We start from the raw sequence: 16595 nt of genomic DNA on the forward strand, positions 1-16595 counted from the left end.
ATCCACCATGATTTGAATAGGAAGCAATTATGCTTGCTTCCTGATTTGTAAGAGACATGCTGTGGTCTGATTCAGTGGCAAGGGTACACAATGGCACTTATTAAAAATTCCCATCACATAACAATTCAGTAAAACCTTAAGAATTACTCATCTGAAACACTTTCAGCATACATGTAAACATTTTTGTGACGGGGAAATGGACATATCTCCTCCATTGTAAGTCTTACTTTTCACCTCATTTTTAATATTTCTGAAATCAAAATGCATATGATCAAATATGTTCATTTAATATGACAATGCTCTTCCCTTCTCCTCACAAGAAAAGTAGTCATTAAACCAATGATGCACATTAAAATTACTGTCACATAAGTGAGGAGGGGAAAGATGGCAGAAGAGTAAGACACGGAGATCACCTTCCTCCCCACAGATACATCAGAAATACCTCTACACGTGGAACAACTCCTACAGAACACCCACTGAACGCTGGCAGAAGACCTCAGACCTCCCAAAAGGCAAGAAACTCCCCCACGAACCTGGGTAGGGCAAAATAAAAAAGAATAAACAGAGACAAAAGAATATGGACGGGACCTACACCAGTGGGAGGGAGCTGTGAAGGAGGAAAGGTTTCCACACACTAGGAACCCCTTCACGGGCGGAGACTGCGGGTGGCGGTGGGGGGAAGTTTCGGAGCCGCGGAGGAGAGTACAGCAACAGGGGTGTGGAGGGCAAAGCGGAGAGATTCCCGCACAGAGGACCAGTGCTGACCAGCACTCACCAGCCTGAGAGGCTTGTCTGCTCACACGCAGGGGCGGGCGGTGCTGGGAGCTGAGGCTTGGGCTTCGGTTGGATGCAGGGAGAGAACTGGAGTTGGCGGCGTGAACACAGCCTGAAGGTGTTAGTGCACCACACCTAGCCGGGAGGGAGTCCGGGAAAAAGTCTGGACCTGCCGAAGACGCAAGAGACTTTTTCTTCCCTCTTTGTTTCCTTGTGCACGAGAAGAGGGGATTAAGAGCGCTGCTTAAAGGAGCTCCAGAGACGGGCGCGAGCCGCGGCTATCAGCGCGGAACCCAGAGCCAGGCATGAGACGCTAAGGCCGCTGCTGCCACCACCAAGAAGCCTGTGTGCGAGCACAGGTCACTATCCACACCTCCCCTCCCGGGAGCCTGTGCAGCCCGCCACTGCCAGGGTCCCATGATCCAGGGACAACTTCCCCGGGAGAACGCACAGCGTGACTCAGGCAGGGCAATGTCACGCCAGGCTCTGCCGCAGCAGGCTCGCCCTGCATCCGTGCCCCTCCCTCCCCTCGGCCTGAGTGAGCCAGAGCCCCCTAATCAGCTGCTCCTTTAACCCTGTCCTGTCTGAGCGAAGAACAGACGCCCTCCAGTGACCTACATGCAGAGGCGGGGCCAAATCCAAAGCTGAACCCCAGGAGCTGTGCGAACGAAGAAGAGAAAGAAAGGGAAATTTCTCCCAGCAGCCTCAGGAGCAGCGGATTAAATCTCCACAATCAACTTGATGTACCCTGCAACGGTGGAATACGTGAATAGACAACAAATCATCCCAAATTGAGGAGGTGGACGTTGAGAGCAAGATACATTATTTTTTCCCCTTTTCCTCTTTTTGTGAGTCTGTATGTGTATGCTTCTGTGTGCAATTTTGTCTGTATAGGGTTCTGTCCGTCCGTTTTTGTTTTGTTTTGTTTTTAATAAAAATTTTTTTCTTAACCATTATTTTCTATTTTAATAACTTTATTTTATTTTATTTTATCCTCTTTCTTTCTTTCTACTTTTTCTCCCTTTTATTCTGAGCGTGTGGATGAAAGGCTCTTGGTGCTCCAGCCAGGACTCAGTGCTGTGCCTCTGACGTGGGAGAGCCAACTTCAGGACACTGGTCCACAAGAGACCTCCCAGCTCCACGTAATATCAAATGGTGAAAATCTCCCAGAGATCACCATCTCAATACCAACACCCAGCTTCACTCAACGACCAGCAAGCAACAGTGCTGGACACCCTATGCCAAACAACTAGCAAGACAGGAACACAACCCCACTCATTAGCAGAGAGGCTGCCTAAAATCATAATAAGGCCACAGACACCCCAAAACACACCACCAGACGTGGACCTGCCCACCAGAAAGACAAGATCCAGCCTCATCCACCAGAACACAGGCACTAGTCCCCTCCACCAGGAAGCCTACACAACCCACTGAACCAACTTTATCCACTGGGGACAGACACCAAAAACAATGGGAACTACGAACCTGCAGCATGCAAAAAGGAGACCCCAAACACAGTAAGATAAGCAAAATGAGAAGACAGAAAAACACACAGCAGATGAAGGAGCAAGATAAAAACCCACCAGACCTAACAAATGAAGAGAAATTAGGCAGTCTACCTGAAAAAGAATTCAGAATAATGATAGTAAAGATGATACAAAATCTTGGAAATAGAATAGACAAAATGCAAGAAACATTTAACAAGAACCTAGAAGAACTAAAGAGGAAACAAGCAACGATGAACAACACAATAAATGAAATTAAAAATACTCTAGAAGGGATCAATACCAGAATAACTGAGGCAGAAGAATGGATAAGTGACCTGGAAGATAAAATACTGGAAGTAACTACTGCAGAGCAGAATAAAGAAAAAAGAATGAAAAGAACTGAGGACAGTCTCAGAGACCTCTGGGACAACGTTAAGCGCACCATTATTCGAATTATAGGGGTCCCGGAATAAGAAGAGAAAAAGAAAGGGACTGAGAAAATACTTGAAGAGATTATAGTTGAAAACTTCCCTAATATGGGAAAGGAAATAAGTCCAGCAAGCACAGAGTCCCATACGGGATAAATCCAAGGAGAAACACGCCAAGACACATATTAATCAAACTATCAAAAATTAAATACAAAGATAACATATTAAAAGCAGCAAGGGAAAAACAACAAATAACACACAAGGGAATCCCCATAAGGTTAAGAGCTGATCTTTCAGCAGAAACTCTGCAAGCCAGAAGGGAGTGGCAGGACAAGACATATTTAAAGTGATGAAGGAGAAAAACCTACAACCAAGATTACTCTACCCAGCAAGGATCTCATTCAGATTTTATGGAGAAATTAAAACCTTTACAGACAAGCAAAACCTGAGAGAGTTCAGCACCACCAAACCAGCTTTACAACAAATGCTAAAGGAACTTCTCTAGGTAAGAAACACAAAAGAAGGAAAAGATCTACAATAACAAACACAAAACAATTAAGAAAATGGGAATAGGAACATACATATCGATAATTACCTTAAATGTAAATGGATTAAATGCTCCCATCAAAACACACAGACTGGCTGAATGGATACAAAAACAAGACCCATATATATGCTGTCTACAAGAGACCCAATTCAGACCTAGGGACACATACAGACTGAAAGTGAGGGGATGGAAAAAGATATTCCATGCAAATGGAAATCAGAAGAAAGCTGGAGTAGCAAATCTCATATCAGACAAAACAGACTTTAAAATAAAGACTATTACAAGAGGGCTTCCCTGGTGGTGCAGTGGTTGAGAGTCCGCCTGCCAATGCAGGGGACATGGGTTACTGCCCCGGTCTGGGAAGATCCCACATGCTGCGGAGCAGCTGGGCACAAGAGCCATGGCCGCTGAGCCTGTGCGTCCAGAGCATGTGCTCTGCAACGGGAGAGGCCAACAGTGAGAGGCCCATGTATCGCAAAAAAAAAAAAAAAAAAAGACTATTACAAAAGACAAAGAAGGACACCACATAATGATCAAGGGATCAATCCAAGAAGATATAACAATTGTAAATATTTATGCACACAACATAGGAGCACCTCAATACATAAGGCAAATACTAACAGCCATAAAAGGGGAAATCGACAGTAACACACTCATAGTAGGGGACTTTAACACCCCACTTTAACCAATGGACAGATCACCCAAAATGAAAATAAATAAGGAAACACAAGCTTTAAATGATACATTAAAAAATATGGACTTAATTGATATTTATAGGACATTCCATCCAAAAACAACAGAATACACATTTTTCTCAAGTGCTCATGGAACATTCTCCAGGATAGATCATATGTTGGGTCACAAATCAAGCCTTGGTACATTTAAGAAAATTGAAATTGTATCAACTATCTTTTCTGACCACAACGCTATGAGACTAGATATCAATTACAGGAAAAGATCTGTAAAAAATACAAACACATGGAGGCTAAACGATACACTACTTAATAACAAAGTGATCACTAAAGAAATCAAAGAGGAAATCAAAAAATACCTAGAAACAAATGACAATGGAGACACGACGACCCAAAACCTATGGGATGCAGCAAAGGCAGTTCTAAGAGGGAAGTTTATAGCAATACAATCCTACATTAAGAAACAGGAAACATCTTGAATAAATAACCTAACCTTGCACCTAAAGCAATTAGAGAAAGAACAAAAAAACCCCAAAGTTAGCAGAAGGAAAGAAATAATAAAGATCAGATCAGAAATAAATGAAAAAGAAATGAAGGAAATGATAGCAAAGATCAATAAAACTAAAAGCTGATTCTTTGAGAAGATAAACAAAATTGATAAACCATTAGCCAGATTCATCAAGAAAAAAAGGGAGAAGACTCAAATCAATACAATTAGAAATGAAAAAAGAGAAGTTACAACTGCCACTGCAGAAATACAAAAGATCATGAGAGATTACTACAAGCAACTCTAGGCCAATAAAATGGACAACTGGGAAGAAATGGACAAATTCTTAGAAATGCACAAATTGCCAAGACTAAATCAGGAAGAAATAGAAAATATGAACAGACCAATCACAAGCACTGAAATTGAAACTGTGATTAAAAATCTTCCAACAAACAAAAGTCCAGGACCAGATGGCTTCACAGGCGAATTCTATCAAACATTTAGAGAAGAGCTAACACCTATCTTTCTCAAACTCTTCCAAAATATAGCAGAGGGAGGAACACTCCCAAACTCATTCTACGAGGCCACCATCACCCTGATACCGAAACCAGACAAAGATGTCACAAAGAAAGAAAACTACAGGCTAATATCACTGATGAACACAGATGCAAAAATCCTCAACAAAATACTAGCAAACAGAATCCAACAGCACATTAAAAGGATCATACACCATGATCAAGTGGGGTTTATTCCAGGAATGCACGGATTCTTCAATATACGCAAATCAATCAACGTGATACACCATATTAACAAATTGAAGGAGAAAAACCATATGATCATCTCAATAGATGCAGAGAAAGCTTTCGACAAAATTCAACAACCATTTATGATAAAAACTCTACAGACGGCTTCCCTGGTGGCGCAGTGGTTGACAGTCCGCCTGCCAATGCAGGGGACACGGGTTCGTGCCCCGGTCCGGGAAGATCCCACATGCTGCGGAATGGCTGGGTCCGTGAGCCATGGCCACTGAGCCTGTGCATCCGGAGCCTGTGCTCCGCAATGGGAGAGGCCACAACAGGGAGAGGCCCACATACTGGGAAAAAAAAAAAAAAAACCCTACAGAAAGTAGGCATAGAGGGAACGTTCCTCAACATAATAAAGGCCATATATGACAAACCCACAGCCAACATCGTCCTCAATGGTGAAAAACTGAAAGCATTTCCACTAAGATCAGGAACAAGACAAGGTGGCTCACTCTCACCACTCTTATTCAACATAGTTTTGGAAGTTTTAGCCACAGCAATCAGAGAAGAAAAGGAAGTAAAAGGAATCCAAATTGGAAAAGAAGTTAAGCTGTCACTGTTTGCAGATGACATGATACTATACACAGAGAATCCTAAAGATGCTACCAGAAAACTACTAGAGCTAATCAATGAATTTGGTAAAGTAGCAGGATATAAAATTAATGCACAGAAATCTCTGGCATTCCTATACACTAATGATGAAAAATCTGAAAGTGAAATTAAGAAAACACTCCCATTTACCAATGCAACAAAAAGAATAAAATATCTAGGAATAAACCTACCTAAGGAGACAAAAAACGTGTATGCAGAAAATTATAAGACACTGATGAAAGAAATTAAAGATGATACAAATAAATGGAGACATATACCATGTTCTTGGATTGGAAGAATCAACACTGTGAAAATGACTCTACTACCCAAAGCAATATACAGATTCAATGCAATCCCTACCACTGGCATTTTTCTCAGAAATAGAACAAAAAATTTCACAATTTGTATGGAAACACTAAAGACCCCAAACAGCCAAAGCAATCTTGAGAACGAAAAACGGATCTGGAGGAATCAGGCCTCCTGACTTCAGACTATACTACAAAGCTACAGTAATCAAGACAGTATGGTACTGGCACAAAAACAGAAAGATAGATCAATGGAACAGGATAGAAAGCCCAGAGATAAACCCACGCACATATGCTCACCTTATCTTTGATAAAGGAGGCAGAAATGTACAGTGGAGAAAGGACAGCCTCTTCAATAAGTGGTGCTGGGAAAACTGGACAGGTACATATAAAAGTATGAGATTAGAACACTCCCTAACACCATACACAAAAATAAGCTCAAAATGGATTAAAGACCTAAATGTAAGGCCAGAAACTATCAAACTCTTAGAGGAAAACATAGGCAGCACACTCTATGACATAAATCACAGCAAGATCCTTTTTGACCCACCTCCTAGAGAAATGGAAAATTAAAAAAAATAAACAAATGGGACCTAATGAAACTTAAAAGCTTTTGCACCGCAAAGGAAACCATAAACAAGACAAAAAGACAACCCTCAGAATGGGAGAAAATATTTGGAAATGAAGCAACTGACAAAGGATTGATCTCCAAAATTTACAAGCAGCTCATGCAGCTCAATAACAAAAAAACAAACAACCCAATCCAAAAATGGGCAGAAGACCTAAATGGACATTTCTCCAAAGAAGATATACAGATTGCCAACAAACACATGAAAGAATGCTCAACATCATTAATCATTAGAGAAATGCAAATCAAAACTACAATGAGATATCATGTCACACCAGTCAGAATGGACATCAAAAAATCTAGAAATAAATGCTGGAGAGGGTGTGGAGAAAAGGGAACACTCTTGCACTGCTGGTGAGAATGTGAATTGGTACAGCCACTAGGGAGATACAGTATGGAGGTTCCTTAAAAAACTACAAATAGAACTACCATATGACCCAGCAATCCCACTACTGGGCATATACCCTGAGAAAACCACAAATTCAAAGAGTCATGTACCAAAATGTTCACTGCAGCTCTATTTACAATAGCCAGGAGATGGAAGCAACCTAAGTGTCCACCAACAGATGAATGGATAAAGAAGATGTGGCACATATATAAAATGGAATATTACTCAGCCATAAAAAGAAACGAAATTGAATTATTTGTAGTGAGGTGGATGGACCTAGAGTCTGTCATACAGAGTGAAGTAAGTCAGAAAGAAAGAGACAAATACCGTATGCTAACACGTATATATGGAATGTAAGGAAAAAAATGTCATGAAGAATGTAGGGGTAAGACAGGAATAAAGACACAGACCTACTAGAGAATGGACCTGAGGATATGGGGAGGGGGAAGAGTAAGCTGTGACAAAGTGAGAGAGAGGCATGGACATATATACACTACCAAACGTAAAATAGATAGCTAGTGGGAAGCAGCTGCATAGCACAGGGAGATCAGCTCAGTGCTTTGTGACCACCTAGAGGGGTGGGATAGGGAGTGTGGGAGGGAGAGAGACGCAAGAGGGAAGAGATATGGGAACATATGTATATGTATAACTGATTCACTTTGTTATAAAGCAAAAACTAACACACCACTGTAAAGCAATTATACTCCAATCAACATGTTAAAAAAAAATCAAAGAAGCGCAGGAAGTTTTATGTGTTTATGTTTCACTATGATAGGGATATACTCTCTACGTAACGAAATACTTTCTAACTAGATTCTACCTAAGCTATAGCCCTTACCAATGCATACACACACAAAAGTTAAGAATTATATATATATTTTTTTCTTGGATGTGGGCAAATCTCACTTTAATTCCAAATGGCTTCATTTACAGCACATTCAATAATGAACAAGCAGGAGAGGTGTGACTTTTGAACATATGAATATATAAAAGTCCCTTGAAATTCAGGTAGTCAAGATAAGGGCATTTCACAAGGAAAGCACCCCCGCCACCTCCCATTTTTCTGAAGACTGTTTTACACTCATTTTAAAAGATGATGAGATATACTCAGAAGTTCAAAGTAGTAGGATGTGCCTTGCAGGGAGAGAAGAAAACCTTTTTTCAGATTGTTGGGTAAATACATATCAGCAATTCCACTAGACAAAGGTTGATGGATGTCCTCCCTGAGTCAGGCTAGGGCAGAACACTTAGTGAAAGGGGGCTCTGAGTAGGGATGGGAAACTGGGAGAAAGGGAGAACCAGATACCACACAGTACCAACCAGTTCCCCTCTAACACGCCATGCCGTGACCCCAGACATGGGTGTACAAGAGCAGCCACCGGGGTGGCGACTGACTGTCCTCACTGCCAGGAATCGACAAAGGGCTTCGATTTGGCCCATGGACAAAATCCTTGACCAGCAAACTCAAATTGTCACTGAATTTAAATCATAAATGATCTAAGGAAATACTTGTTTTATGTATATGTATATATGGACTACTTACACGATTAACATTCCTCTTCCCCTAAGGTTAGTTCTATAAACTGGAATGGCCTAAGCATCATATAATTTTGATTTTATTTTACGTGTTCAAAAGAGAAAGGAGGGAACGGAGAGAAAAGTGTCATAAATTCTTCAACTCTGGGGCCCAGCACGTACAACAGCCTCCTCAGACAAAAGGTTCATCCGGATTGTTGGGTAGTTTCAATGCTGAGCGAAGACTAGGGGAGCCCACCGCAACCCCCACAGAAAGAATTCTACAGTTACTCTACCACGGTGCTCTAGCTAAAGTATAGGTTTCAAACTACAGAGAGTTTCAACTTAACATCTAAAATTTTAAACTGTAGCATTTCAGCAACAAATAAGCTCAGAAGCTCATCTCAGAAGTAAAATTAAAGACCTATTGCCCTGATGTATGAAAGTCAAGCTGTCACTCTCAGCTACACCCTACTTCCAGGCTTAGGCAGACACATAAGGTGGTGGCGGCTCCTTGGCGGTGCCATTCACAGTGGCATCGTCGTACGGGGGTGCATAGCACCGTAGTGTCATTGCTGGTAACAGAGGCCAGGACATCGGAGGAGTTCCTGCCACTGATGAATCGGTAGCAGTTCCAAACACAGCTAATCAAGTACCCCTTAAAAGTAAAGATAATGCTGATAAACAGAATAATAATAAAGACCAAACAAGGTAGAAGTCACTGACATGCTATCACCTTCGTAAAGAAAATCAGGAGGCAGCTGTCGTATGTATTCCTGGATGGAGTCTGGATAAACAAGCACAATGACTGCAACCAAGGTGTTCAGGGAAAAATCAAAGACCTGGTAACAGGAGAATGGGATGATCCAGGCCACGTGTTGCCTGTATCCTCCATAAGTAGCCACTGCACAGATCAGGATCATGAGAAGAGAAATTGCAATAGCAGTGCACATGTTGGCAACATCCATGAACTCAAAGTCACCTCCGAGTTCAAAACTTGAAAAGTGATACTGATCTGGATCAGCCAGGGCGCTCAACAGAAGCAGCAGTACCACGGCATTGATGATCAGGTACCAGACGCCAAGCAGGATGGTGCCGGTGCAGACATGGCAGCACAGGCAGCAGCTGTTGGAGTAGAACTGCGTCCAGGGGGCCACCATCTTCATCACTCAGGCCGCTGGCACAGCAGTGCGAGCGCGCACCCAAGTTTGCGGGAGCTTCAGCCGCATTGGACCGAGCCCGCCGCGTGGCTGCTGCCGGCTCCTCAGCCACTCCTGCTTGCGCTCCCAGCCCCGCTCGCTGCCCGCCAGCCCTTGCTCCACGACTCCCCCGAGAGATACGAGCAGTTGCCTCCAAGAATTATATTTTTTAAAAAAGCAATTATGCCTAAGTATTTATTTTTTAAATGGTCAGTGGTTTTACAACTATTTTCTGTTTAACAATAAGTACATGGATATTAATAAAGAATTAAATTTGGTTAAAAATTTTTAAGGAACTGTCGATCCTTAAATTCAGAATCCTTGGAACCTAACATTCCAGATCAAAGACATTTCCGTTATCAAAACGGCTCTGGCTACCATAAGAAAAAAGATGCTGCTTTGAAATTATATTTTTGCACTTCCACTAAACCCTTAGATATATATTTGGTCTACTGAGAAATAATACAATTAATTATAAAGGAAACAGTGTTAGCACAAACAGTTCACATTAAAACTACTCACATTACAATTTTCAAGTAGTTAAAATATTTGACGCTTCGTACCTAGACATGCAAATATTTTATTTACTACACTTTAAAGATCTATCACTGTTTCACCTGATCTCTTGATTTCGATGCTTCATAGAGGTTCAGGACCCACATGACTGCATTTTAGAGATTAATCTGAACAGTAGAGCCACTTCACACTGCCTGTGACTCCTGAGGAACTACCTGGACACGACCACCAAACAAATGACCACTTGGTGTCAGTACAACCAACTGGATTGTACAAACCTGCAGGCTTCCTTCTCTGAAGCCAAAATAGCCCATCGCCTTTTAAACTTAATGTAGACCTTATAAGGTAAAGATATTTAAGGATTTCGGATCTCATTTACATATTGAAATGTCCCTTCTAAAAACACTTCCCATACAAATCACAATCAGCTTAGGATAGCATTCTTTAAATCAAAAAAGAAATCTCTTATTTTCAAGGGGTACTCCTATTTCTGATACTGGAGGGAACTAGAGATCAAAACTGAAACAGAGAGTATCTTTTTTTTTTTAAAGAGATAAAGAATTTTTTTAAATTTTCTTTTTACACAGCAGGTTCTTATTAGTCATCCATTTTATACATATCTATGTATACATATCAATCCCAATCTCCAAATTCATCCCACCACTCCCCCACCACCACGTTTCCCCCTTGGTGTCCATATGTTTGTTCTCTACATCTGTGTCTCAATTTCTGCCCAGCAAACCAGTTCATCTGTACAATTTTTCTAGGTTCCACATAAATGCGTTAATATACGATATTGGTTTTCCTCTTTCTGACTTCACTCTGTATGACAGTCTCTAGATTCATCCACATCTCTACAAATGACCCAAGTTCGTTCCCTTTTATGGCTAATACTCCATTGTATGTATGTACCATATCTTCTTTAACCATTTGTCTGTTGAGGGGCATTTAGGTTGCTTCCATGACCTGGCTATTGTAAACAGTGCTGCAATGAACACTAGGGTGTATGTGTCTTTTTGAATTATGGTTTTCTCTGGGTATATGCCCAGTAGTGGGATTGGTGAGTCATATGGTAATTCTATTTTTAGTTTCTTAAGGAACCTCCATACTGTTCTCCATAGTGGCTATATCAATTTACATTCCCACCAACAGTGCAAGAGGGTTCCCTTTTCTCCACACCCTCTCCAACATTTGTTGTTTGTACATTTTTTGATGATGCCCATTCTAACTGCTGTGAGGTGATACTTCATTGTAGTTTTGATTTGCATTTCTCTAATAATTAGTGATGTTGAGCAGCTTTTCATGTGCTTCTTGGCCATCTCTATGTCTTCTTGGAGAAATGTCTATTTTGATCTTCTGCCCATTTTTGGATTAGCTGGTTTGTTTAATATTGAGCTGCACGAGCTGTTTATATATTTTGGAGATTAATCCTTTGCCCGTTGATTCGCTTGCAAATATTTTCTCCCATTCTCAGGGTTGTCTTTTCGTCTTGTTTGTAGCTTCTTTTGCTTTGCAAAAGCTTTTAAGTTTCATTAGGTCCCATTTGTTTTTATTTCCATTAATCTAGGAGGTGGATCAAAAGAGATCTTGCTTTCATTTATGTCAGAGAGTGTTCTTCCTATGTTTTCCTCTAAGAGTTTTAAAGTGTCTGGTCTTACATTTAGGTCTCTAATCCATTTTGAGTTTACTTTTGTGTATGGTGTTAAGGAGTGTTCTAACTTCATGCTGTCCAGTTTCCCCAGCACCGCTTACTGAAGAGACTGTCTTTACTCCATTGTATATCTTTGCCTCCTTTGTCATAGTTGACCATAGGTGTGTGGGTTTATCTCTGGGCTTTCTATCCTGTTCCACTGATGTATTTTTCTGTGCCAGTACCGTATTGTCTTGATTACTGTAGCTCTGTAGTATAGTCTGAAGTCAGGGAGTCTAATTCCTCCAGCTCCATTTTTTTTCCCTCAAGACTGCTTTGGCTACTCTGGGTCTTTTGTGTCTCCATACAAATTTTAAGATTTTTTGTTCTAGTTCTGTAAAAGATACCATTGGTAATTTGACAGGGATTGCACTGAATCTGTAGACTGCTTTGGGTAGTAAAGTCATTTTCACAATATTGATCCTTCCAAACCAAGAACATGGTATATCTCTCCATCTGTTGGTATCATCTTTAATTTCTTTCATCAGGGTCTTATAGTTTTCTGCATACAGGTCTTTTGTCTCCTTAGGTAGGTTTATTCCTAGGTATTATATTCTTTTTGTTGCAATGGTAAATGGGAGTGTTTCCTTAACTTCTCTTTCAGATTTTTCATCATTAGTGTATAGGAATGCAAGAGATTTCTATGAATTAATTTTGTATCCTGCAACTATACCAAATTCATTGATTAGCTCTGTTTTCTGGTGGCATCTTTAGGATTCTCTATGTATAGTATCATGTCATCTGCAAAGAGTGACAGTTTTACCTCTTCTTTTCCAATTTGTATTCCTTTTATTTCTTTTTCTTCTCTGATTGCCAAGGCTAGGACTTCCAAAAGTATGTTGAATAATAGTGGTAAGAGTGGACATCCTTGTCTTGTTCCTGATTGTAGAGGAAATACTTTCAGTTTTTCACCATTGAGAATGATGTTTGCTGTGGGTTTGTCATATATGGCCTTTATTATGTTGAGGTAGGTTCCCTCTATGCCCACTTTCTGGAGAGTTTTTATCATAAATGGGTGTTGAAGTTTGTCAAAAGTTTTTCTCCATCTACTGAGATTACCATATGTTTATTCTTCTTCAATTTGTTAATATGATGTATCACATTGATTGATTTGCGTATACTGAAGAACGCTTGCATCCCTGGGATAAATCCCACTTGATCATGGTGTATGATCCTTTTAATGTGTTGCTGGATTCTATTTGCTAGTATTTTGTTGAGGATTTTTTTTTTTTTTTTTTTGCAGTACGCGGGCCTCTCACTGTTGTGGCCTCTCCCTTTGCGAAGCACAGGCTCCAGATGTGCAGGCTGCGCGGCCATGGCTCACGGCCCAGCCGCTCCGCGGCATGTGGGATCTTCCCGGACCAGGGCACAAACCCGTATCCCCTGCAGCAGCAGGCGGACTCTCAACCACTGCGCCACCAGGGAAGCCCTTGTTGAGGACTTTTCCATCTATATTCATCAGTGATATTGGTCTGTAATTTTCCTTTTTTGTAGTATGTTTGTCTGGTTTTGGTATCAGGGTGATGGTGGCCTCATAGAATGAGTTTGGGAGTGTTCCTTCCTCTGCAATGCTTTGGAAGCATTTGAGAAGGTTGGGTGTTAGCTCTTCTCTAAATGTTTGATAGAATTCACCTCTGAAGCCATCTGGTCCTGGAGTTTTGTTTGTTGGAAGATTTTTTTTTTTTTTTTTTTTTGGGGCAGTACACGGGCCTCACTGCTGCGGTCTCTCCCGCTGCGGAGCACAGGCTCCGGTCGCACAGGCTCAGTGGCCATGGCTCATGGGCCCAGTCGCTCCACAGCATGTGGGATCTTCCTGGACCAGGGCATGAACCCATGTCCCCTGCATCAGCAGGCAGACTCTCAACCACTGCACCAACAGGAAAGCCCTGTTGGAAGATTTTTAATCACAGTTTCAATTTCATTACTTGTGACTGGTCTGTTCATATTTTCTATTTCTTCCTGGTTCAGTCTTGGAAGGTTATATCTTTCTAAGAATTTGTCCATTTCTTCCAGGTTGTCCATTTTATTGCCATAGAGTTGTTGTAGTTGTCTCTTAGGATGCTTTGTATTTCTGTGGTGTCTGTTGTAACTTCTCCTTTTTCATTTCTAATTTTATTGATTTGAGTCCTCTCTCTTTTTTCCTTGATGAGTCTGGCTAATGGTTTATCAATTTTGTTTATCTTCCCAAAGAACTAACTTTTACTTTTATTGATCTTTGCTACTGTTTTCTTTGTTTCTATTTCAGTTATTTCTGCTCTGATCTTTATGATTTCTTTCCTTCTGCTAACTTTGTGCTTTGTTTGTTCTTCTTTCTCTAGTTCCTTTAGGTGTAAGGTTAGATTGTTTATTTGAGATTTTTCTTGTTTCTTCAGGTAGGCTTGTATTGCTATAAACTTCCCTCTTAGAACTGCTTTTGCTGCATCCCATAGGTTTTGGACTGTCGTGTTTTCATTGTCGTTTGTCTCTAGGTATTTTTTGATTTCCTATTTGATTTCTTCAGTGGTCTCTTGGTTATTTAGTAACATATTGTTTAGCCTCCATGTGTCTGTGTTTTTTAGGGTTTTTTTCCCTGTAATTGATTTGTAATCTCACAGCATTGTGGTCAGAAATTTTATATGATTTCAATTTTCTTAAATTTACTGAGGCTTGATTTGTGACCCAAGATGTGATCTATCCTGGAGAATGTTCTGTGCGCACTTCAGAAGAAAGTGTAATCTGCTGTTTTTGGATGGAATGTCCTAGAAATATCAATTAAATCTATCTGGTCTACTGGGTCATTTAAAGCTTGTGTTTCCATATTAATTTTCTGTTTGGATGATCTGCGCATTGGTGTAAGTGAGGTGTTAAAGTCTCCCATTATTATTATGTTATGGTCCATTTCTTCTTTTATAGCTGTTAGCTGTTGCCTTATGTATTGAGGTGCTCCTATGTTGGGTGCATATATATTTATAATTGTTTTATCTTCTTCTTGGATTGATCCCTTGATCATTATGTAGTGTCCTTCCTTGTCTCTTGTAATATTCTTTACTTTAATGTCTATTTTATCAGATATGAGTATTGCTACTCCAGCTTTCTTTTGATTTCCATTTGCATGGAACATCTTTTTCCATCCCCTCACTTTCAGTCTGTATGTGTCCCTAGGTCTGAAGTGGGTCTCTTGTAGACAGCATATATATGCGTCCATTCAGCGAGCCTGTGTCTTTTAGTTGGAGCATTTAATCCATTCACGTTTAAGGTAATTATCGATATGTATGTTCCTATGATCATTTTCTTAATTGTTTTGGGTTTGTTTTTGTAGGTCCTTTTCTTCTCTTGTGTTTCCCACTTAGAGAAGTTCCTTTAGCATTTGCTGTAGAGCTGGTTTGGTGGTGGTGAATTCTCTTAGCTTTTGTTTGTCTATAAAGCTTCTGACTTCTCATCAAATCTGAATGAGATCCTTGCTGGGAAGGGTAATCTTGGTTGTAGGTTCATCACTTTAAATATGTCATGCCACTCCCTTCTGGCTTGTAGAGTTTCTGCTGAGGAATCAGCTGTTTACCTCATGGGAGTTCTCTTGTATGTTATTTGTTGTTCTTCCCTTACTGCTTTCAATCATTTTTGTCTTTAATTTTTGCCAATTTGATTACTATGTGTCTCGGCGTGTGTCCCCTTGGGTTTATCCTGTATGGGACTTTCTGTGCTTCCTGGACTTGGGTGGCTATTTTCTTTCCCATGTTGGGGAAGTTTTTGACTATAATCTCTTCAAATACTTTCTCAGGTCTTTCTCTCTTCTCCTTCTGGGACCCCTATAATGCAAATGTTGTTGCGTTTAATGTTGTCCCAGAGGTCTCTTAGGCTGTCTTCATTTCTTTTCATTCTTTTTTCTTTATTCTGTTCTGCATCAGTGAATTCCACCATTCTGTCTTCCAGGTCATTTATCTGTTCTTCTGCCTCAGTTATTCTGCTATTGATTCCTTCTAGTGTACTTTTCATTTCAGTTATTGTATTGTTCATTTGTGTTTATTTGTTCTTTAATTCTTCTAAGTCTTTGCTAAACATTTCTTGCATCTTCTCAATCTCTGCCTCCATTCTTTTTCTGAGGTCCTGGATTATCTTCACTATCATTATTCTGAATTCTTTTTTTGGAAGGTTGCCTATCTCTACTTCATTTAGTTGTTTTTCTGGGGTTTTATCTTGTTCCTTCATCTGGTACATAGCCCTGTGCCTTTTCATTTTGTCTATTTTTCTGTGAATGTGGTTTTTGTTCCACAGGCTGTTGCTAAATGATACACATGTCTAGGGGGCTAGAATGGCACCATGTTGGCTGACTGCTCCAGGAGCTCTAATCTGGCTTGTGGCTGCTGCTGCTGGTGGTTTTCCTTCCTTCCTTCCTCCCTCCCTTCCTTTTTCAGAGAGTATCTTATTGAGGATCTTCTAGAACCAAATGAAGCAGGGTTTTTGAGTGCAACATAAAAGAGAGACATTCTAAAGGTGGGGTCAGTAGGCAAAAGGGCAAGAGAGCTGGCAGAGATGCCAAGTAGAACAGCATCTAAACAGAAGACACCT

The 16595-nt window shown here is 40.6% G+C and overlaps 1 protein-coding gene and 1 pseudogene across 4 annotated transcripts in view; both read right to left on the reverse strand.

Annotated features, from left to right (window-relative positions):
- Positions 1–16595, reverse strand: part of ILRUN (inflammation and lipid regulator with UBA-like and NBR1-like domains) — a 121970-nt gene that overhangs the window by 53576 nt on the left and 51799 nt on the right. The gene's annotated exons all lie outside the window — the stretch shown is intronic.
- LOC132528116 (lysosomal-associated transmembrane protein 4B-like) lies at positions 9129–9811 on the reverse strand (annotated as a pseudogene).

Source organism: Lagenorhynchus albirostris, chromosome 10, assembly GCF_949774975.1.
Source record: "Lagenorhynchus albirostris chromosome 10, mLagAlb1.1, whole genome shotgun sequence".
NCBI lineage: Eukaryota > Metazoa > Chordata > Mammalia > Artiodactyla > Delphinidae > Lagenorhynchus > Lagenorhynchus albirostris.